Source organism: Chiroxiphia lanceolata, chromosome Z (genome assembly GCF_009829145.1).
Source record: "Chiroxiphia lanceolata isolate bChiLan1 chromosome Z, bChiLan1.pri, whole genome shotgun sequence".
In the NCBI taxonomy this organism is placed as follows: Eukaryota; Metazoa; Chordata; class Aves; order Passeriformes; family Pipridae; genus Chiroxiphia; species Chiroxiphia lanceolata.
Genome location: NC_045671.1, coordinates 50,815,961 through 50,838,305, shown reverse-complemented (window position 1 = coordinate 50,838,305; position 22,345 = coordinate 50,815,961).

Below are 22,345 nucleotides of genomic sequence, written 5' to 3'. Positions count from 1 at the left end.
ATTGCACCGTGCACTATTATTATGAAATATTTCTTCACTGAAAGGATGGGTCTGGCATTGGAGCAGGCTGCCCAGGGCAGTGTGGCAGTCGCCGTTCCTGGAGGTGTTCAAAGAACCTGTAGGTGTGGTGCTTAGGGACATGGTTTAGTGGTAGACCTGGCAGTGTTAGGTTCGTGGTTGGACTCAATGATCTCAGAGGTCTTTTCCAACCTTTATGATTCCATGATTCACAAGTAAAGGCTCTTTTGTTGATCCACACTCCTCCCTATCTAGGAGAACAATCAAAGTCTCATTTGAATTCAAGTAACCTTTTTCCAATGCTTTCGGGGGTTTTTGGTTGAGAACCAACTGTGACTGAGAGAAACTGGTCTTGAATTCACCGCTCAAGTTTCTAACATGTCACCTTCTGAGGGACATGATTGGTGGTGGATGGCACTTACCTTAACAGAGCATGCCCTTTTAAACCCTTAAGCAAAAACTACATCCTGTGAAGTGCTGTGAGACTTTTCTTGTGGCAGTAATCTCCAAAATCAGTGCCAAGTATTGCCACGTTCCGAGGGGGGATGGGGCCATGACACAGCACGGACAGGTCCAGAGTCAAGGTAGAGGTGCAAATGGAATACTTTACTGAGGTGTGCCTGGAGTTTTACGAGTTCAGGCGAGGAAAGGGCTAGAATATAGGGTGGAGCATGAGACAGACAAATGGGGGAACAAATCGGGGTAGGGACACAGGCAAAGGGGGAGGAACATGGGAGGAACCGGGGAAGGAAAGGGCGAATGGTAACTGTCTCCTCTCTGCAGCTTCTGCAGCCTATCAGAGAGGGGAGCGGGGAAGCAGGGAGCAGGCAAAACTCGTGGCAAGCCCAGGCATGCCCAGGCTGTGCGCTGTGTAGTGTGGGTGCAATGCAATGCACATATCTGAAACCACATAATAACGGTAAAGTCCATATAATAAAGTCCTGTCAATTGCTGTATGTCTTTCTCCACACCTGGAGAAAGACCTCCCATCCTGACTCTTGCTCCTTCACAAAGTATGGTAAGGATAAGGTCAACACTGATTTTTAGGTAAAGGAAAAAACAGGTTCCAATAAGAAGGATATAAACACTTGCATCCTTTCTTTTATCAATCCTTTTCGTCAAAGCAGATTTTGACCTCATATCAGGTACTAAAAAGGCATGCAGCCCTAAAAGCAGAGAGCATTCTTTTTCTCTGAAATGGAGGCCTGTTTTAAGAATACATTAGATTGTATATTTTTACTGAAAATTGATTTTATATTTGGAAAAATAATTAATGAATCATAGACTGGACAGAATAGTAGGCTAAAAGTTCTAAATAGTTCACAACCAGCTCACATTGTTTTTATCAGACAAAAAAAGACATGTAAAAAGGCAAAAGCTTTGTTCAGTGATTTAAACATATTTTGGCTTAAGATAATTGGCTTCCTTAGCTTGCTGCGTGGGTGGTCTAAAACTATGTCAAAAGATATTACATTTCCCTCAGAATTTATACACTTTTCTCTTTTATAAAAGACAATTATCTCTACTAGGCAAAGGTAACCTAGCCTAATTTTGTACTGAAATAAAACACAGGCTATTAAAATCTGTGTTTGTAGAGATAAAACATACATGCCACAGCTCTTAGAATCTCTCTGATCCTTTCTCTGTCATGGGCAATTTATCTTCCTGATTTATCCATCCAATATCAAAAATTTCTAAATTACATTAAACAAAGGTGATTGTTTATATGATGAAATAATTCTTTCCTTTGAAGACCTCTCTCTGCTCCCTGTTCTGCCCTCTAATTATTGTAAAGAAGAAATAAATTACGTCTTTTCATGCATGGAATGACACATTTCCTTCTGTAGGAAGACTTTTGATTTTGGAGGTGTTGTTTGCCAATAAACCTTCCTTCAGACAGGTGATCTTGTATCTGTGGAGGGCATTGAAGGCTATTCTAAACTCTAAATCCAGTGACTGAAGGGGGTTGCTGTCATCTCAATAAAATCGCACAATAATGCATACGTGTGAGTGAACTGAGAATTCTCTGCAGGACTTTTGCAGTCAGGCATTCATCTTCTCTTGATCTTCCAAGTAAAATACACTAATCAGGTCCAGCACCCTGAAAAACCATCTATATTATACAGCCTGTGTGCCAGGCAAACCAGAAGGCTGTCCATGACACCCCACAAGTCAGCAAATTTTGGAGTTTATTTTTTCCTTACCAGAGCATTCCTCATGTTGCAAACCTTCCTGCTTCCCTTCCTCCAGCACACAGCAGTGGTCCAACCAATGGCCAGTGGGAAATCTCCTTGTACCAATGTGTGTACCAGGGTTGTGGAAACATCTAAGTGGGCCTCATCACTGGAGAGGGGCAATTTCTGATGTTTCACTTCAAATCCTTAGCATGGTAGAGGTACCAGGCTACTGTTTTCCTGGTCTGACTTGATTTCAGGGTTTTTTTTCTCCTGCTGAAACTAGTGCACAGTGATCAGCAGGTTCCTAAAACACATTATTTCATTTAACATTTGAAACAAAGTGTTAGTGAAAAGGAGGCTTGAGACAATAGAACATACATGCTTATTTAGTCTCAAGTACAGGTAGGCTATGAGCATAGTTGCTTTTGGTCTGAAAATGCATTTAGAAAAACAAGGAGAAAATACAACTGGAGAAACTGTTCCCTGTCCTTTATTATACTTTATTTTATGTATGTATGCATATACATTAATTAAAATACCTAAAAGACAGGATCTCACAGAAGTAAAAGTGATGATTACTGGAGCTTGATTAAGTTAATATTAAAGTATCCTTAATTGCTAACATACATAGATACATATATAAATGATTGCCTGCTAAAATATCTGAAATGATTAAACGAAGACTTTTATTGTAAGGTGGCTCAAGAAAATGTGACACATTAAGTGAAATACTGTATTAGCAAATAGCAGATGAAGAGATAAAAGTATTAAAACAATAAACCAATTGATCCTTACAAAGATCACATAATGAACCTTAAAACAGACACATGATAAGAGTAGTGTTAATGAAACCTTCTGTACTGAATAATGGTTCTTATCATTTCATGTCGATTGCTGTACATAGTAGGTTATGGATTTTTTTTTTTACCATAGGCAAGCAAATATATTTGGCTTTGAGCAATGAGATTAAGGAGAATTATCTAAGAGGTAACTGTTCACTTCAGATAAACATTTTAATTGACCGATGGAAACAGTATATTTCTTTTCTTCAGTATGTGAGATTACATTAAAACATATTGTAGTTTTTCAGTCTACAAACACTTGCAGACATTGGGGAAAGGGGAGAGAGAGTAATTTGAAAAATTAATCTTTCATAGTGTTTTTCTGTGTGTATATATAAAACAATCTGTGTACGTCCCTTGTGGCATGGCCATAATGAAACTTTTCACCCCAGATCTTGAAACTGTACTCATCAGTAAGGTCAAAGAGAGTGTTGCCTGAAAAGCAATTAGGGGATACACCCACTGAATCTCTCATCAGCAGAACTTAGAAGTACATTTTTTTATGGTAAAGTTTGTAGAAAACATTTTTCTATTTTCAAGATATGTCTGAAAGATACAATTTATTTGAAAAGAAGGCCAAGATATTGCCTGTTTAGTTGAAAAGGCATTTCCCTGTAAAAAAAATAAAATCAATCTGTTGTAGTTTTAGGATTTTCTTTCACTTTTGGCATTAGAGTGCCTTTTCTCTTTTCTTCTCTCTGGGCCAGAGGCAGGATTCAGGGGCTGGAGAGTGAGAGTTATGAAACAACTGGGATATAGGAGTAAAGCAGGTGGTGGGCTACAGGTGAAGGCTAAACTTTCTTTCCAATGCTCTTGACCTTCCACCTCCCTACCTTTAAAACCCCAAATATGTGTTGCTGGCTGATTTCATGCTGCATCCTTTTAGGGATGGTACGAGCGACTGAATGACTCAAATAATTGGCTGTTTGCAGAAGCAGCAGATGCTTTACTTTGAGGCCACTTTTACACTCCCAGTGGAAGGGGAGGAAGAGAATTTTTTGTGTGTGGTGGCAAAACATCTGATCTGCATAAGACAGAGGGGCTGAACACCCACCACTGGAGGCTACAGGCTGGGTTTTGAGCCAGATAATGGAGAAGGCCAGTAAGAAGCAGATGCTGTGGAGGTGTGATAATGCTTTTTATCACGCCCATGTCCTCCTTTACACAAAGGGCTTAGTAGTAAAATCTGCCCCCCCAACCCTACGCCATGAGATATCATTGCATTCACATGTAGGCCTAAGGGTATTTACCACTCCTGATGCTTCAGTTATGTTGCTGTGAAGGCAGCTGCCATGTGTTAGGATATGTCATAAACCATCAAAGACCCCTGAAGTGCCCCCAGACTCCTTTCTGGGGCCTTCCATCAGAAGACTACACATGACGCCCAGTGCTGTAAAAGACAGTGTAAAACCCCCCATCCCCAGGGGAGGTACCTGGGCGTTCTGTGTTTTATGAGCTTTCCCAATGGCAGATGGATCAAGGTTGTGACCAATGGACATCAAAATTGCAACAATTAAGTCTCATCTCTGGATCCATGGGTGGTGATATCTTTCTACTCTTATCCTTTCTTTCTCTTTTCGTCTTTTCCTTATGTATTTTCTTATGTGATATTTTCGTATGTTTATTTTGCTATATTGCTATAGATAATAACCAAAACAGCTACATACTTGCTTTCCATTGCAACTGAAGTGTTCTAAAATCAACCATATATATATATATATATTTATATATATATATATAATGACCAGTGGAGGTGTATATATGCATGCCTCCACTGGTCCCACTGGTCATTCAGTGTTGTTTTCCTCTAATCCATCCCAACGGATCTGTTAACAGGAACCTCAGTTACCCCCTCCTTCAGGGGCAGGTCATAACAGATGGTTGGGCCAGCCCTGCCAGGTGAGCTGCAGGTCCTGCAGCAGTGTCTCCAGACCTTCTTAGTCCATGGAGGAAGGCAGCTTTGGCTGCTAGACCACTGATAGCAGCAATGAAAGTTTGTTTTTGAATTCATTCCCTGGAAAGGAGATTTGGGGAAAAAGTTAGTAGAAATTAATATATGCATGAACTCTCACAGCAATAATTAGTACTTCATAGTTGTCCTGTACAGGGTTCATCTGCAAGAGATAAAAGACTCAATGCACTACTAACATTAGTATTTCAGAAAAAAATATGTTGTTATATATAATGTTTAAATTTAAAATTCTGTTTTGCCATTACTGTAAATACAAACTCATAGACATCTATTCATGTGCACAGATACCTGTCCATCAGACTTTATTACGTATGTGTCTACAAACACACATCTTCTAAATAATTTCATGTGCTTCAAGTAAGACAATTTCTATTCCTGGAATTCAGAGTAAATATCAGTATTGGGTTTTTTCCCCCTCTTTCCTCTAGTTTAATATCTGTATTAGAAAGTGAGAGGTATCTAAAGAAATAAATCTCCCACTGAGACATGTTTACATTTATCATAGAGATATATAGAAACAGTGGGATTTAAGCGAAATTTCCATTAATTTTTCTTCTCTATGTAGATTTCTAAATAAAAGACCAGACAACTCTGCTCTATCGGTGCTTATTTTGACCCACCTAGATTTTATCTTATTAAAAACTTCCTTAACTTTTTCTATTTTAGTTACTGCCCTCTCATTTGAATTTCAGATGCAATTTGGTCCTCCAGTTACTTTTGAGTGACTGCTTTTTCACTTTATGCAGACAACTTTTGTTTCCATGTATGCCAGATGTTTGCTTTTCTAACATGTCACTTTGCATCTTTCTTCCTAAGTGCTCACTCCAGAGCCTATTTCATGCAGATCCCTCCCTGTGTGCCGACACTGTACTTTCGTATCTTGGTCAATGTTTTTGTGAACATAAAGTGTTAGAGTTTCCCCTGTGATTTGACTGTGGTCCAGATCTTGCCTTTGAATGTGTGTGACTTCAGGTCCTTTGTCAACAGGAACTTCACGTGCATCTTGAGAACACACTTTTACTCTGAGATTTCATTTGGAGAAAAGTCTGGATCTACATATACTTTGCTACTATCCATGTAGAACAATCTCTAATATTTATGGCATTTATATTTTCTAGAGAAGTACATCAACACACACCCACACATTTTATTTGTGGTCTAATGGTGTTGAATATGACAGTAAAAACACCTTTCATGCCCACATCCAGAAGCCTTTTGTCAGGTGGAACACAGACAGAAGTAATTGGATATTTTGCTGTATAAGGATTCACTTGCTTGGACTGGTTCTATTTGCATAAAAGTTTAGTATCAGAGAATACAAAAGATTGGATTTTAGGCACTACAGATTTCTGTTGTACATTTCTTTCAATAATTCCAGAACTCAAATATAATAATATTGGGTTTTTTGTCTCAAGTGTTAAGATTTCAAGATTTAAAACTTTTCCACCACAAGGAAACCCAACCCAACCAACCGACCTACCAAAAACCTCCAATTAAATTAAGAAAGAGAAAGAAGGTATTTCTTTATCTAAAAATCAGTTTTGGCATATAGTTGAAATAAATAATATGGAAATTCCTTCCTCATAATTCTGAGTTTACCTTACCAGGACACTATGCAAAGATGACCTCTTCCCTAGGCCAAATGTATAAGTGCTTCTTACACCTTTCTCTGGCTTGCTTGCCTTTCACAACCAGCTGTTCTCCAGTCTATTTTTCCTGTCATCCTCACTGAACTCTTGCATCCACACGATTTAACTCCCCTGAGGTTTCATCCCGTCATGAACTCTGGTCAGGATCTCCCCAGTTTTGGATGGCCACTACATAGAGCAACTGGCCATTTTTGCTCAAATGAAAAGTTCACATGGGTATTACCTTTACACATCTTAATCACCTTCCAACTATATAACATATTTTTTTCCCTTTGTGAGATACTTTCATGTGATTTAAGATCTCACAGAATTAATGGAGAAATCAGTACTAACCTCGCACTGAGGCAAAGTTCTCAACAGTCTGACACAGTTCACATTATTGTCAAGGAAAGCAGATTAGAAGAAAAACATGTTCACATTCAGGCATGAAACAAAAGACCTTTTAGAATGGAATTATTACATTAGTGACACTCAAAAGTTAAAAATTGCTTCTTTGAGCCCCTTGTAGCTGATGGGACAAAAGCTAATGAGTTTGTGGAAGCCAATACTAGGAAAATTTCACTATTTGCAAGTTTGAGTAGTATAAACCAAACAGGGCAGAGACCCTGGCCCTGCACAAGGCACATAATGTAATATCCAAGGCTGTCTCTAGAGCGGTATTTTGTGTTTTGGAGAGGTGCCAGAGAGAATTTTAAATTATCTGAGTTTTGCCTCCTCATTTCCTTTCTTTATAATATACAGTATATGCCTGTGCTTTTTGATCTTTAAGCAACAAAAACAATATGAAAAATACCACAGGGGCACAGCTGGGTACCAAATAACTATGTTTACTAAAAATATACAAACATTCATGGCCTGGTTATATACATATTACCACTCTAGCTGGTTTCTGATGGCTCTGGGTGGACGAGTACAGTGAACAGCTCTAGGAGGTTTGCAAGCTATTAAAGGGAAGCTATTCACTGCAAATAGACTGTACTGAAAGAAACCTAACATCTGGGACTGTTATAGTTCAATTGGATTTTTCTCTCACACATGAACTGCGTCTTTCTTATATTACTTATATATTAGATACACATACACAAAAACATACACACACACCTCATATGCATACCCTGTTGAGGACTATCCGAGGAACAATTTATAGGCATGACTCTATGAACCTTGTCTGATAAAATTCATGATCTTCCCAGAAATCCAGCTTTTCTTATCACCCTTGTTCACTATGAGTAAAATACAACTGTCACTGAGACTACATTAATTAGATCACAATGTGAGACACTTGAAAGTGAGGCAGTAGTGTAAAAAAGTTGCCCACGCTTTATTATTCAGTCTTAAATTATATGATCACATCCTAGTATTTTCAAAGATGACTATCTCAGTTAGTGACTGGGATGGTTGGTGATTAATGATGAGTTATCTGATATTTTGTTTTCTTTCTTCAATATGTCAGCCTTTGCTTTGTTTAAAGCTTTGCTGTAAAAACACTGTGATTTATTTTTTAATATTCTCTTGTGTGGGTCTCATCACTACTTCATGAAAAAGAGGGATAAAAAGCTGTAACTAATAATCTCACACATAAACGGGGGGCAAAGACATGCCCAGGCAGATATGCTGTTTTCTGTTGGTTTAGTTCTCTCAGTTTTACACAGAAGTTCAAACAGCTTTCAGAGAATTCCTTTGCAGCTGTGAGCTATAAAATAGACTTGTGATTTTGACGCAATTTGGGTACACTTTCCCAGAAACAGCCAAAGTCACACATGTGATTCAAATGTTAACTTTTGTCAAGTTTCAATTACATTCCTTAGAAGTTGACAATTTTGAACTTTTCAAAGAAAACACTGGGGTGATCTTTTTGATAGAGAATGAAGCAAATTAAGGTAATATTTTTCATTAGTCCAATCTCAGATATGGCTAATGAAGTATTATGAAATATTCCCAAATTACAACAGAAGGTTTGCAAGAGTTTCACTCAGATGATTAATTTTTTTTCTGAAGATTCTAAACAGTGAAACTGACAGCTTGACACTGGAAAATGTCAGTAAAGCAAAATAGAACATTGCTACAGAATAGGTGGTTTTATAGTCCAACCTGCAAGACTAAAAATTAACCCATAAAAAGGCTAATGTCTTAGAGCACAAAGTGATTTGGTCATTTGCATCCTTAGAGTTTTCCCTGTGCTCACTCCTGTGCTCTTACTCTGCTGTTGTAAGTCACAGGGCTGAGAAAAGGTAGGACTTACCTCCAATTGTTGTGGCATATCTATGTTTTATTATATATTTTATGAGTCCACACTCAGAGATTCACTGCTTCAAAAGAGTAATGGTTATGGTTTTAAGACTGCATATGCTGAATTATTTTGTTCTGTAGTGCTGGTACAGCATTTATGTCTGGCCTCCTCAGGCTTTGCTTGCATCTCTTGGGAGTATTTCATAATGTAAAAATAAAATAAAAAACAAACGCAAAAGGGAATCAATACCCTATATGTTATTAATCTTTCTGAGTTCTTACCAATATTGAGCTACAACTCTAATTGTAACAAACTAGGAAAGTGTAAGGATTATTGATTTTCAAATAGGATTCTTCTTGCAGATTTTACTTCCACAGCTTCCTGAATCTAAATCCCAGATTAAGTGAACATGTAGGATAAATTTTCTCTATCAAATTAACTTATCAGACTTTGCTTTTGAGTAGGTTTTTAATGATAAAGTAGCAAATAGCTTACATTTAACATGGAATACCTATATGCCATACGATAAACAAGTGGTTCACCTTTGATTCCAGGGAGAAAACTATAAATGCAAAAATGTTGTTTCATAGCGAAGCTATGGAACAAGGTTTTATTTCTTGGGGAGTAAAAAAAAAAAAAAAGATAAAGGATGTTTGTACTTACACTCATTTGAAAAACTTACATTTTTCCAGGTGAGCTTGTGTCATAAGAATGTGTATGGTGATGTCCTTTGGTGGTTTTCAGAACCATGGAGCCTTTCAATTAGTTTCAGGTTGGATGTAACCTGTAGTTCTCAAGAGGCATTTTAGCCCCAAAGAGCTCTATTTCAATCACTGAATAAAATACAGTTAATGCATAGGTGATAAGTCACTGTGGCTTAAAAAAAGTTAATATGTAGATACTGAAGTCACTGTGAGTATCACTTGTGGTATAAAGACCCAAAACACTTAACTCTATTGTATTAATATGATTTCAGGCCATTCATTGGACTAAGTGTTTGGACCTAGGAGAGGAGTACTTTGTCAGTTTAGCTGAGTTTTTCACAGGTTTTTTTTTTTTTAATGAACTATGAAACTCACTTGTCAAATTTTAAATAAAATTTAGAAAACTTTCAGTTCACATGTACATTTCAGTGTTAACCACAATGGAAGGTGACTTTTGACCTGGTAGTTTCTTAGTAAAAATGCTGAGGAACAGTCAAATTTATTGAATTTACTGCCATAAATGAAATTAAGTCAAGTATTAACATGTGTAAGGAGAAAACCAGAGATAATTTCACAGTGTCCATCCCTTTTCTTATATTCCCTAATTGCCACGGTCCATGTGGTAAGGGGGATGGGACCGGGCACTGCAATTAGGATTCTAACACAGTTGAGGTCTGGTGCAGCAATGCCGGTTTATCCAGGGGGTACAAGGGTTTAAATAAACGAGGTTTGAGGGGCGGATTCCAACCCAGGGAGGCGCAAGAGATTGACAGCTCAGGGAAAGATGTGATAGGGGGACAGGGGAAAGATGGGTGGAACTCCCGGGTCTCTGAGGGAACTGGCCAATGGTAGCTCTCCCTGCACTGTGGTAACTACAGCCAATCAGTGGCAGAGGAGCGGGAAAGCAGGGAGGACAAAGAGACAACTTTTGAAGGGAAAGTCTGAGGGAGAAATGGGGACAATATGGAGGTACAGCAGGATTCATAAAATTTTGACAATAAACTGGGGTGCACAAGGATTCATAAGCACACAACAATAAACTGGGGAAAAACTGTCAGTCTGCTGGGTGGATTGTCCAGTGAGTAAAAAGTCCATTCAGATTCCATTAATGCTTCTCCAGGCAACATATCTCTCCCATTCTGTCTTTTCATCCATCACACCTAATTTCTTGTATTTCTTGATATTTCCTATTCCACATCATTGCTAGAAAGTGTCTCATCCCAAGAAACTCTGCCATGTATACCGGTTTCTTAACTTACAGTGTACCAAATTTTTCTTTCCAGGATGTTATGCTCACTTGATGCCATAGAGAAAACCTTTTATTTTTTTTGTATCTTCAGGCAAAATAATACCTTGTTGCACATTTACTTACCTAGTTTTGTGTGACCATTGCAGTTGTATTGACCATAATTTTCAAGACAGACATCTCAGGAAGGTCACAATGAGGCTTGAGGAGAACATTTGATGTCTGCTGGAAGAAGACAGGGGGATGGTCATGAGTAAGTGCCCTCTGTGTAGCTCAAATTTCTGCTCCCAACACATGTTAGCAGACTAATTTCTCTTTGAATTACTAAGGCAGTGCAAATCCTGATCTCAACAGAAAGCATCTCACCTGGACAGAGGACGTGGCACCCAGAAGCACTGTGGTGCGGTGCCTCCAGGATGACCACACCACAAAATATCCTATACAAGTCCCTTTCTATTGCTAATGGGAGTGTGTCCTGACCTATTGTGTCCTGCTTGCTGAGAAGGGATGCTCCCATGCAGGCTGTTCTCTTCAGAGCTGGAGTCGATGATCCTTGTTGGTCCCTTCCAACTCAGAATATTTTGTGATGCTGTGAATCTGTGACTGCTTTTCCCATTTCTCCAACCCCTGCATGACCCTGGGATTGGGAAACATTGGCTCAATCCCTGGCTCTGTCAGAGCTCACCTGCGAGACCTGAGAAGTTGTGCTTTAACAATTGATCTCTAAAATAGTGATAACGGTATTTTCCTCCCTCGGAGGAGTTCAGTGATGATAAATCCATGAATGACTTCAGAGGTTTTCTGGTACTACAGATGCAGATAAATTTCAAAAAATAGATTGAAAGATGACGGTGTTTTTTTGTTTTTGTTTTTGTTTTCTTTGTATAAGCTCCATAATAGAGAACCAATCAAACTTAAAACTTCAGGATATCATCTTTCTTTCAGAATCTCATCTTTCTTTCAGAAAATCAAAACAAAATAGTAATACATTTTGCCTCTAATAAAACATCATTTCCCCCCACTTCAATTCCACTCCCCTTTCTTTTTCTGATGTATATTATAGCATGATATGGAAAGAAGATATAGAACCCCAATAATTTCAAATAGGAATGTAATCTTTTTACAGGAAGCCTTGATTTATAAAGCCAACTCCCTGAGGTACAGACAGGTTTATCATTCTGCTATAAATGTCTGAATGCATAATGGAATGCAGACTCTAATTTCTATAATGTGTTTGGATGATGCATTGCTCATTGAGAACTGCAGTGAAGCCAAAGAAGAAATCTCAAACAAATTCTACTGAAATTTCTGTCTTCTAATGCATTATTAAGGACTTGAGATAACAGACAAAAAATGCTGCACAACCTTGTGAAGTCTGAAGAGGGTTCATAAGTTAATATTTGACTGTGATTTAATCTTTAATAATAAAGTCGCTTTTGCTTTCAGGCAGTACAAGTACCAACAGAAATGCAGACCCCCAACGGTTGAGACTGGAGTCAGCTTTTTATGATAAATAAGAATTATTTATGATTATGATATTGTTATGTTTGACTAACAATGTACATAGACACTAGCCAGCTCTAACAGAAAGATAAAAAAAGGTTTGGTGTGATATTTAATTGAATGCACACTTTGGAGGCTTTATTTTCCCACTGAACTGATTTATACAAGTAAATCTTAATTGTGGCTGGATTTACACCCACTATTAGAAACCCATCCAGATAGCTTCTTTCTTTTATTTTCTTTCCTTTCTTTCTTTTTAAGTGCTGAATTGTTTCAGCTATTTCAAATAAAAGAAAGTAACTGGTTTTAATTATGGCACAGCCAGATATAAAATGTGTAAGTCCTATAAAAGTGCCTGGGAAAGACTGTTGCAAAGTATAGATGTTATTCCTTTGTTTCCAACTCCTGAGATATCACAAGCATGGTCATATTTGCGGTTTTTCTTGAAAACTAAAGTTCCACCTATTATTTAGTATTTTAACTTCCTCAGTTTTCTTAAAACAAACAAAGAAAAAAGGTTATGGTACTCGTTTTAGATGCGGAAATTTGAAAATTTGATCTCATGTGCACCTTAAAAGATGACAAAGCCAGAAGGCAGTGGAGGACAACAAGCACTCATTTTTTTAATTTTTTTTTTTTAAAAGATCATTATTTTGAGGCTATCTCATGGTTTATGGGGCCTGATTCATGACATTGGAATGTCTGGGTTTGGCCACACTGCCTGTGTTGTACAATTTTAAATAATCTCAGCATCCATGAGTAGGTCACTGCCTTCCAGTCTGCTGCCATCCTTAAAACACGTAGTTAACAATAACAACAACAACAACAATAAAGATTTTAAAATAATTTATCTTGCTTATGGAAAAATCAGATCCTCCAGACAAATCTTGTTGTGATGGGGAAAATACTGTCTTTCTGCAGGCAAGAGGGTCTTGAATGCACTTGGCAGCTGTTAAGCAGGCTGCAAGGACTGCAGCTGTGGTGTGGGATCTGGAGAAGTATGGACACAGCAGCACTGTCCTGAGAGAAACAGTCCTTCTCTTTGATAACTGCAAAATCCCCCAGATGCAGTCCAAACTTGTCACAAGGGTCATGCTTGTCTCCTTCCTAAATAACCAAGTTAAAAAAAAATAAATAAATCACGTACTCCATCATGCAATACAATGTTTTCCATATCTTGCTGTCTCTTGAAAGCAACTTTTTGATTAGGAAGGGCCAAAGAAAAATCTGGTGTAGGCAGGAGGACTGATACTGCAAAATTCTTTCTTTGCTTCTTTCTGCACCTCACCCTTCTGTTTTATTTTCCACCCCTGGCAACCTGCTAAGGATGACTGAGAACACAGTTGACATCTGTACCCTGAAAGCTAAACTGATATAAATCTTAACTAAATCTAATGGCCATTGATTTAGAGGTCTGCATTTGGAAACAGTCTTAGAAAACCAACTGCAACTGCAATTACCCTCTATTAATTTTACTATTATTCTGTTTTATTGTAAAGATTATCTGGGCTCTTATAAATGAAACATTATTTAATTCTTATGTGCAGCCATTTAAAATAGCATTACTTGCTGACCTGACTTATACCTGTCATCAATGGAAGATCTGTCTATAGAAAAATAGACAGGCATGTTGCAACACAGAAAGATTGGAGCTCTCGTTTCCATTAATGTGCAAAGAGATTTCCTTGCACATTAATTTGCAAGTCAGTTCCTGGTCTGTGGCTTGGAATTCTTCAGTTTTACTGTCACTGAGGGAGGAAGGAAGAAGAAAAAAGTTAAAAGAAAAAAGAAGGAGAAAGAAGAAAAGAGAAAAAAAGAAAGAAGGCATAAGGAAAAACTAAAAAAGAGAGCAATCTTCCTGTTTGAGCTACCAATGTGTTTATAGAGCATTTAAAAGTTAAGTTAAAATATGGAGTTGTGGAATTGTGTATTCACATTTAAACTGAGCACTATTCTATATAATATAGTAGTCTAGAAGATTATGTGAAAGCCACTCCTATCCTTGCAACCTATGAAATGGTCCATAAATTGAAAATAAGAAAAGGACAACTCAGGCCTTCATTGTGCTGAGGTCATATGCTCCACTGGTCATGTGCATAGGTAGAAGTGGGTCATAGGCTCACCTTACAGCCTACAAAGTGTTGGATTTAACCTATAAATCCAAGAGGTTTATGGCAAATATGATTACCAGAAATACATCTATCATAAAGAAGTTTGCTTCTAGAAAAGACTGAAATATTATTCACTTCAAGATATGGCCGTATATTATATTATCTCTTCCCTCAAAATTAGACATCAACTTAGGTCAATTAGTAGTAGCAAAACTATAAATTAATTGAAGTTGTTTTGTTTTAAAATTTAATTTTATGTTTGTGTTGCTGATTTCTTTTCATTATAAAACTTTGCACATCTTCTAGCCTTGTACTACTTGATTTTTTTTTTTTTGCATGGATATGGTCATTACACTGAGCTGGTACAGAAATTCTTCTATACCAGGATAGTAAATATTCATATTTTCAACAGAAACAAGGAATTCTGTCCTTCCTGAGCAAACTCAGGCCTTTCAGCTGTTAGCCTTTCTTCAGCTTTCAGGTTTTAGTCTCATTACTGAAAGAAAATTAGTGTTTGATGTTACAATAAGCGCTACTGGACTGTAGCTAAATGCTCTTCTGGCTTGGAAGTGCTGTGTACTTGTTAGCTATTTCAAAAGAAAAAATCATTTTCCTTGTGAAGCTAATGTTCTTTGAGAGTAAGACTGGTTAATTTTAAACTTATTGTTTAAATAAGTAGTAAATTGTGGATTTACTAGGTTTTGAGCATACATTTTCTCTTAATTGGAACTGGTCATTTTCATCTTTGAGTGATGGACTGTTTAATAGATGTGAACCTAAGATAGGAGGGAGGATCTTCTCCATTTCTCCCACTTCACCTTCTTACCCTTGCATCCTGCTCACAGTGAGTAGGTCCTGGCAAGTAGAGCAAGAGAAGGGAAACCAACCCATCCCTGATGCACTCACTCTCAAATGGTTGTCGATGATGTGGAATCAAGAGATGGCTCCTGTTTGGACCTTTGGTGGTGACGCAGTATCCTCAGGCACAAAGCTGAAAATTATCACCACTTTTTGTGTGGTCTGGGTTGCAACTCTTGCTGCAGCTCTTACCGATGACCCCAGTAATAGCGCCCATGCACACCCTGCTGAGCAAACCCTTAAATATAAAGAAAAAGGAGCAAAACCCAGTCCGTGTAGTCTGTTTATATAGCCCTAGAGATTCAGATAAAGAAAAACAAACATAACCTTTTCAGCTGTTCCTCGCAAGGGAAAAAGAAAATGAAACATTTGATTATAATTGTTTTAATGAGCTTTGATTCAAAATGAAGTCATAATGGTCTGGTTAAAAAATATTCTGTTAATGAGCTTATATTTCTATCAAAGTATGCAAGATGCAAAATTCTCTGAGGATAAAATTAAATAGCAAGCAATATTTATTTGATGATTAATAAAATCCTACTTATTCCTAGACAAAAAAATAGTATTAGTAATAGTAGTAACAGTAGCAGCCACAGTGATGGCAGTGAGACTGGTAGGAGCACAGTAATTATAATCTAACCAGATGGGCTATCTTAGGTTTCATCTTGAAGTTAGAAAAATGATATGAAGAATACCTACTCCTGCAGGTCTAAAACCTGATCTTAGTTGTGTAAAACTCAGGCTTGACTGTAGGGCAGCTCAATTTCTTTTTGATTTTAAATTGCTGTTTTTTAGAAAAGTGCAGAGGATACTTAGGATACCATCAATTGCAAAAAAATAAAAAAAAAAGAAAAAAAAGGAAAGAAGACATGGAATGTGCTAATAAGGGAAGCAGTGTGTACTGCCAGTGAACAGCACCAGCTCTGATTACTGCACTGTCAGAAGAAAATGTTTCTGTGTACTTTACATTTTATGGCATTACACAGACAGCAACGTAATTTTCCATGTCACATATTCCAGCCAGTAACCAAGTTGCCTCCAGCCAGGGAGACAATCTGGAATGTGCCACTTGAAGAATATCCACTCTTGAAAAAGACCCAATACATAATGATGTTTTCCCTTTCAGGTGTTGCAGGGGGTAATAGGATAATATGTGACAATACAGGAATACATTTCATTCTGACTCAGAATATTTTTTATTGTGATTCAAATCTAATTCCTTTCAAATCTTGATACACATTGTCTTTTAGATTCCTATGTCAAGCTATTTCTGACCATCGCCTTGTGCAGCACATTACCTCTTCAGAGCAACCACTTATTCTCATGTCAGTTGATTTGCCTAATCAAGCTCTGGTTAAACAATGCAACATGTCTCATGTAAAGAGACAGCTACAATCTGTTGTGTTTGTAGTTTCTGTTTCAAAAGGAAAACAAAAAACAACATTAGCAGGATGAATTTCAAGACCAACTCTTAATTACATTAAAAAATAAAATTTAATTAGTGGGTTACAAGAAGAAAGCAAAATTATATGCATGGCTCTGTGAACACAGTAATGTTACTAACTGTAAACACACAAGGATGGTTGGATCACATAGATAGAAGAAACCTAGAAAACTTTCTGTAATGGGAAAAAAGGCACAAAAGTAATAAATTGACTTGGTTTGATTAGATCCTGAATCCCCACGATTAAGAAGAGGCTACCGTGTTGCAAACATGGCTCTGTTTTGTGTTTCTTTTCCTTAAATCTCTTTCCAGAGACAGATTTCTTTAACGATATATATACATACATTTACAGTGAGAGTTACCTACAGCAAAAAAAGTGATGCTGGACCTTAAGGCTGAAATATGACTATCTTTGTTCCAGGCTTCTTAATTCCAGAGAAAACACATTTGCAGGAGACCTTACTGACAACCTGCTGTGCTTGACTCTTCCTTAATTATTCTCTTTTGCAGTGTCTGTTCCTGTTTGTTCCTTTGCACAGAGGAACTTTGTTCTTTTTTTTAGTTTTGCTTTACTCTGTGTGTGCGTCCATATCCCCTACACCACTTTTCTTCTTCCCCTCACCCCAGAACACATTGTCAAGGACTATTTCTGGCCTCAGCTTCAACCATCACTTAAAATAAAGAACGAACTGCTCCTGGAGTGATAATTCTACTTAGGAATGGATAGACTCTCACAAGCTTAAATCCTGAAAGGTACACGAAATGGTCTGCTTTAAACCACACGTTGCCATGGTTACATCCTTCTGTGGCTCCGATGGGGATGCAGACCAATTATCAAGTTTTGTTTGCTTGATTTTAAGTAGTTTGTTACCTGGATACTCAATAAACAAGAAAACTGAAAAAAGACTTGTTTTCTTTTTGCTTAACTGAAGGAAGGAGATAACAGTCATACCTAAATGTTAAAAAATCCAAAACTTCTGTTTGCTTTAGAGAGGGTTGGTGATAGGCCTGCAAATAGATTTTGCATGAGCATGATAATGTGAATTGTGGAAAAAGCAATTGATCACATAATATCACTGTAAATCATGGGCAGGTGGAGAGATGGAGTTAAACAATACTGTTTAACTAATCTAAACAGTAAGTGTTTTTCTGCAGGGATAACTTGGATATCTAATTAATGAAAGAAAAGATTCTTTCTGCTGGGTTGAGGCATAGTGATGCTTACCTGGTGTCATTCATACTCCTGCTTTTTAAAGACCTCCCAAGAATGTTGTGTATGATACTCCGTTCCTGTGTTTAATCAGAAGTTTTGATAACAAGCTGAAGATGGAAGAGTGGTGTGGAGGAAGAGAGGGAGAAGAGAACAAAGTTTAAATACAATCCTGTCAGTTTCCCTAATAGTTTATATGGTCAGTGACAGAACAGTATTTTAATTTTTATCTGGATTCCTTTCTACTAATTTATTCCATCTCCTGCTTGTTATTGAAGTTTCAGATTAAACTTAAAGATATGAATGTATCGCCATAATAAATTTATAAGAGGATATTTAAAGAGCAAAGATTTGAATGACACAAATGAACTCAGTGTGCAGAGCTAGAGAAAGGATTTGCAAAGAGATGCCACAGCAGTCAGAAATGACTGCTAGAATCTCCTTAATTAAAAAAAAAAAAAAAGACTGGAATACAATGAGCACAGAAGGTGTTTCATATAAATTTAGGCTTAACTTTAAATTATTGATGTTGTTTTAAATAATCTTTAAAAAGGATAAGAACAACGAGTTTAAAGAAGTTAATTGAAATGTAAGCTAGCTATTTAGAACATGGAAAAACTAAGATGTTAAAAAAGGGACATATATTTTTAACATGCACCTTAAATTTGAATTGTTTTTGCTTTATCTCTATTACACCAGTTATTCCTCCAAATGGCATGAAAAATGATGTTTAGACTGCATGGTCTTCAGATTTGCTATTGTTTTTCCTGGTGAATAGGATACATCTGTCTTAAAACAGGGAGCTGACACTTTAAGTCAGAATCCTTTCATTCTTGCTTTCTCAAATGAAAGATGGTTCTTTTTATGAATAACTAGTTTGCAATTTGTTTAAATTACGAATGAGAATTAAAGGACATTCTTTTTCTTTGCAAATTAAATGAAATTGATAACCACCAAGAAGGCTACATGCACAAAGCAAAACTCTGCATACACCAGGAGAGCGAGTGAGTGAAAAACTGATAAAAAATATATGTAAGTGGTAGGATTTTGCAACTGTTATTTTAACTCTGTAATCCTGATTGGCATTTTATTATAAAAATAAAAAAGTAAAAAATTATTACCAGTCCAAGCCCTGTAATCTTCCTTTTAGATAGGTAGAAAATGTCAGAGACAGAAAGTCCGCTGAAATGTTACTACAAATTATTGCAGTTCGTGACAGTTCATATTTGGAAGCAGGCTATGGAGCAAGGTGTTTGGGGAAGGTGAGAAGAAAGGGAAGCTGTGAAGAAGTAGGGAGAGGGCATTTAACATGGGATCCTCTAGGCACCTCGACCTGGGTAAACTAAAGCAGCTCCCAAGGGGAAGATGTGGGGACCCAGGGAAGAGGAACAGCCTCACCAGACTTCAGGATACATTAGGGGTGTGGTTCCTTTAGGGAAATCTAGGTTTAACTCTAGGAGGTGCACCCCTCTGACATGTAAAATTTCCAAAATGGTTAGGTCTTTCCCAATTTTAATTTCAGCTGCTTTGTGGACCAGAGAGATTTCTCCTCACTGCTGCATGTCCCAGCAACACAAATTCCAGCAAGCCCAGCACAGAAAGAAGTGCTAATTTCTTCTTTTGTGTGGAAACACTGACAGAGGGATTCAGAAACAGTTGCTGAAGTACTCAGAAAACAATGGGGAGAGGAAAGGAAGAGCCCTGCCAGGAAGAGTGAAGTGAGAGTAGACACACAGGAAGGTTGAAAGAGCTCTGGAGCAGTGTGTGGTGTCTGGATGAGTCAGGGCACGGTGGGTGATGACCATCTCTATCCTTCTGAGCTGATATTATGAGCCTCTCAGCTTTGTAACAGCTCTGGAAAGACAGGGAAGCTATGTTTTTGGGAGAACAAGGAAGGCACTAGAGAACAAAATGAGGACGGAATGGTAAAAGGCTGGAATTTTGGCAGAATGTTTAAATCTTCAATAGGAAGACAGAATGCAATACACATCTATGTACGTACACACATACACATGTGACTTGAGGAGGTGACTGCTGAGACTGGGAACCATTAGCCTGATTATTTATTAAATTGGTTCTTGCTGTTACTTTAGTGTGGACTTTTTCCCAGTAAAAGATTTCATCGGTTTTCTCAGCTTTGCCCTTGGTCAGGGATCATGGGGTAAAGTAAGATTTTACTGTGAATGCTGCTCTGCAGCTATGACAATACAATATTCTTTCTTTGTGCTCATGAAATCAGCTGCAATACTCTTTTTCAAGGCCAGAATTTTGCTCTGCAAACTCAGATTCAGTTTCAGGATTCGAGTTGTCTTGGAGACAATGAAATAACACAGCAAAGAGCAAGGAGAGTGGAAAAAATATAACAAAGAAGTGAGCCAGAGGTATGGCTCGACACTTCAGACCCAGATCACCCCCTTCTGCCAGCCTAGTTTTTGCAAAGTATAAATACACAGCTCACTCTTCCACTTAGTAACAAACAAACAAGTAGACAAAACCATGCTGTCTGGTCAGGTATTTGGCTTTCTAAGGAGAAGCACTTGTGGACCTGAGTCATTTCTGCAAAGAAGGCAGAGTCAGTGTCTGCAGATCCTCAAACCTCCAGAAATTTGTCCATCCTCCTGCCTAACTCCACTGGATGGTGATGAACAGCCACTGTGAGGTGAAGGGGGACAGGGGAGCCACTGAAATTCTACCCCAGGGCTCATGGTTTGAGGCTGGACCAGACAGGAATGGGAAGAAACCAAGCTGGAAAAAAATGCTTCAGCCACAGAGACTGTAGCCAGGATCCGGCAGCTGTCTCCAGGCTTTTCGAGGTTGTAGAGCAATTGCAGTACATTCCTGGGGATTGCTGTGCTGGGCTGCGGGCAGGAGCCTCATGCCTAAATATTTTCTGTGGCTTGGCTGTTTCTTAGCTTATAGAATTTATTCAGATCCCTGGCCTGATCTGGATTAGCTTTACCTTTAGTCTGGCTTGGACAACAACAGTGGAGAAAACCAGATGTAACTTGTAATGGCATAAGAAGTCCAGGAAGTCTGCAAATATGTAATTTGCTTGAAAAAAACAATCAAAATCTGCTTTCCATAAAACTAATTTTAGAAAAGAATATTTACCTTTTTCTAAAAAAAAAGATTATTAATTTTCAGGGGTGTAATTAACATGTCATGGGCCAAATTGACCTCTGGAGTAATATCATTTGAACTGGTTGTATTTGCACCATGGCTTAATTTAACCTAGAGGAATGCCTATCGTATTCATAGCAGGCATACTTCTCTTAAGGAAAAGTGTATGGCAATCATAAACACATATAATACTTTTTCATTTCTGTCATTATCTCCTGTATACCATGCTTGCACATATTTCAAGCTGTTAGTTGACTGATGATGTTAACAAGAATGCAGTTAGATTTTGTGTCTACTAATCATATTCAGTTTTAAGATCTAAAAATTAAAATGGAAGCCTAGGCAACCTGATTTTTCCATTTTCGATATAAGGGCTATCTAGTTGCTCAGGAACATCAGTGGATCTAGCTTCTCGTTGATTAAAACACACACTATACAAAGTATAGGCATTTTTAAATGAATTGGGCCATATTTATGTTCTTGCCTGTTCACCTGGGACTAAGAAACACATCAGCATTTCTTACAACTCTGGTCTATGATAGACACTTCGAGGTTTATTGTGAGTTTCTTTCCTGTTTCAGAAAACAGTTTATCACTGTGGTTAATTTATAGCGATTTTGTTTGCTGTATTCCTCTTTGGCAAGTCCAATTCTTGCTTCTGATGTAACATTTCTCAAATAAACGAGGTATAACTGGATGAATATGATGTTTCAAAGCCAAATGTTAAAGGCTCACAAAGTGGAGCAAGGCTACAGAAAATTGAACAAGAACAAAAACAGTTTATGTTCTGTGCTTGCACACAACTCCTTCCTTCTGTATCCCAGCACTCCTCATTGACCAAAATTATGGTTGTTGTTTTAATCCATTTGCTATCCATATGCAAAGCTAAACAGAGCAAAGCAGTTTCTTGACTGCAAAATTAACTGTGAAAAAGCTTCTCTAATACAAGTACATATCATTACCTGTATTACCATAATTACTGGCCCACAATACCACTACTTTTGACACTGAATTTGTGTACCTTCTTGCATGACCTAGAAATGGGGCAGAAGTGCTTATAAAAAGCTTTCTTAGAACATGTTTGTGACTTTGTGGTAGACATTCATATATTGGTGCCCAACATGAAGGGATTCTTTTATATGTTGCTGGAGAGTGACTGTAAAGACAAGGCTTTTGAGCATCTGTAAGTAGGGTGAGGCAGACAGACTTGTATTTAGGAGCCAAACTGGACAACACCTGTTTTAATTTTCCAAATTACTGG